The 3041-nt window shown below is 36.7% G+C and overlaps 1 protein-coding gene across 3 annotated transcripts in view; it reads left to right on the top strand.

Annotated features, from left to right (window-relative positions):
- Positions 1-2734, top strand: part of LOC109966562 (homeobox protein Meis2-like) — a 53871-nt gene extending 51137 nt beyond the window's left edge. For all 3 annotated transcript variants that reach the window (XM_020611480.1, XM_020611478.1, XM_020611477.1), the window contains one exon: positions 1276-2734. The gene's annotated coding sequence lies outside the window, so the exon portion shown is untranslated. The remainder of the gene's footprint in view (positions 1-1275) is intronic.
- Positions 2735-3041: the final 307 nt, after the last annotated feature.

Below are 3041 nucleotides of genomic sequence, written 5' to 3'. Positions count from 1 at the left end.
AGCTGACTCAGGATCTACCTCATGTAATTCCATCTGTACTATTTACATACTCATTTTGCACATGTATAATTGCACATTCACTGCTGAGTATTTGCACTCCACAGCTCCCACATAGCATACGTATATTCTCTCTGCGTTATATTATGTTCTTGTTGTATTTTTATTTGCTTCCTTCACTTGCTGCTTTAAAGTGCCTTAGATTTGTGATTTTACTGCCTATTTAGATTTGTGTTATTGCTCATCTACCTTATATTCTACTTTATATTTCACTTGTATTATGTGGCATTTATGTGGATGGCAAAGTAAGAATTTCATTGTGCAGGGAAACACATTTCCTAACTGTGCTTATGACAAATAAACACTTTTACCTTCACCTTTGACCTATTTGTCTTTGAAACAACAGCTCAACAACAAAATAATACTTAGTCAAGATCCACCTTTCAATTCCATACTTACCTTAAGTCAGCTGATGACAACTGAACTAAAGTATCGTGGACAACTGAACAAACTCCATTCACCAAAAAAGACTGGATGAGGGACAATGTGATTGCAAGCTAGTCAGCTGTTTTTTTTTTTTTTTTTTTTTTTTGGTAAAACTGAAAGACAAATATCATTGGCGTCTTTTTATCTTTATCTTTTTAGCAACAAAGGGCTCACAGGAAGAAACCTTTTCCCTTTTTAGGTAGACATTATATGTGTGGTTTCCAAAGTGGGGGCTGGGATCCCGGGGTTGCACATCAAGCAGGGTCTGAAAAAACAGTAAATATTTCTGCTACACAAAATTTAATCTACTTTTCTTTTAAACTTTTTTTTAAGGTTAATACTGCATACTTTTACCACCTTAGGCCTCAATAAACAATTCAAATGAAAGTAGAAAAAAGAATCTGTCTTTGTTTAAACCAAGTATAACTGTTAGACAGATGTAAGGCCAGGTTAGCATATTTCAATTCAAAGGCAGATTTAAAAAAAAAAACTTGTAGACCTTTGCTATCTCTGAATTTGTTGTAGACATGAAGGTCTGAAAATTAATTTACCCAAGTTAGATGAATAGTTACACTCTTTGTTACCTCATATTTGTAGTAGATACTGCTGTACTCATTTCTGTATTAAAGAAAAGAGGAGTTTTGCATGAAAACAAAAACAAACAAAACCCAAGGTCAACATAGCTTTCAAGAAAATGGAATGTAGTCATTTTGGTGTATGGTGACAGAAGAGGAAAGTCTTTAATCCGACAGGGGCTTGTGTGTCCTAACCCACTGCTCTCTGTGTGTCCAGGCCTCCATGTTTGACTCAGGGATCTTTTAATCTCTGGCTGTAGAGCTCAGTATTGGGACTGCTGCTGCATCCGCCACATCATGCCCACCTGACCTACATCCACCTGATCACTTCCACATTACTTCACCTGAGCCCACACATGTAGAGGATTGGCATGGAACCACCGTATCTCTACACAAGAGGCCGCCCACAGACTTTGACTCTAAACTGAGGAGAGACTGTGCAAAGTGGGGAGCTGTACTCTGCATGGAAAATGAGAAGAGCGAGGACCCCACAGTGAAGAAAAACAATTTGACACATCTCTCCATTTCCTCTTAAATAATTTATTTATTTTTCTACAATGGCAGCCCATGGGGATGATAACCTTAAAAAAAAAAAATTAATTAAAGTTTTACCCATAAATCCCTAGCTGTACAGTATATACCCAATTCCTCCAAACAGAAGTGTACAAAGAAAAACACACTCCATTATAGGACAAAAGAATAAACTCTGTGGGACACAATTTTAAACACAAGGAGATGAGAGTTTTAATTGTTGTGCTATTTAGATTTGTGCATTCTATTTGGCTGTTTCTGTACATGTTTGTACTTGTGATCACTAAATGTCACCTTTTTACCACTGGGCACCAATGTATTAAAAATTAAAATCACAAAATTAATATTTTAAAAAAAAAAAAAATCACATTTTTTCTGCTTTCCTTGCATTGTATCTTTTTTCTGATCTGTTCTGATAAAGTGAGATTGAAAGGACGTGCTGAGGGAACACAATTAGATGACTTCCATTTGTTAAATAGTAGTGTACCATACCACCATAGGCAGAGATGAAGTCTGCACTAAAACAAAAATAAAGATTTAAGTAAGGAAGACAAAACAATGATGCAAGCAAACTGTTTTAATGTGAAGAGCTGATCAAAAGATCAGATTGTTTGCATTTTGTTATTTTCCTGCGGGCTTACTTTAATTATCCAACTGATATTTAACCATTTAAATGGTTTAAGCAACATTAGCTGGGGGAGCAGATCACGTAGCCAGCACATAGCCAGTTGATGGTGATAGGAATGATAGCTGGAAAAAAAACACAAAACAATCAAACAAAAACTGTTCCCAGCATTTTCAGGTCTCTTTATCTAGCCTAGATCTGCATCACAGGCCAGAAAAAAGAAATAGCCTAATAACTAAAGTCACCAGACTATCGGGCTCAGTTATCATTGTCAATCTATAATGATCCTCTGCAGTTTTTAGGCTTTTGCTGAGCAAATATTAATTTTAATCAGGGAAAATTGACCAAAATAACGATCACACAATCAGTAAGTCAAAACCCAGAAAATGTTGCTTTATACAGTTACTTCTTCTTGAATTTCGAAAACTGACTTTGCAGAGGGTGAGAGTTAATCTGTAAAAGAATCACGGTGCCTGCAGTCCATTGTTGAAGTGTCCTTGGGCAAGACACCTAACCCCAAAGTTGCCCCCAATGGTTAGAGCCATCGGTGTGAGTTGGCACCGTAGATGGCTGCCTCGGTTCTGTACAGGAAACAAATTCCTTGTGTGTAACATACTTGGCCAAATAAGGGTGATTATTATTATCATAGGCTGCTCCTCACAGGCATTATCTGGTAATGTGACAATTAGCATCTCTTTTGAAAATAATCTTTGCATTACAACACAGAGGTCAAAACTCTGAAATAGACAGTGGCTGAAAGGAGAAAACATGGTAAAAAGACAAAGGGCCATATCTTGCAACAAATGCATGGCATATCTGTGTTTCCT

Source organism: Monopterus albus, unplaced genomic scaffold, assembly GCF_001952655.1.
Source record: "Monopterus albus unplaced genomic scaffold, M_albus_1.0 scaffold114.1, whole genome shotgun sequence".
NCBI lineage: Eukaryota > Metazoa > Chordata > Actinopteri > Synbranchiformes > Synbranchidae > Monopterus > Monopterus albus.
This window is presented reverse-complemented; position numbering and strand designations above follow the sequence as displayed.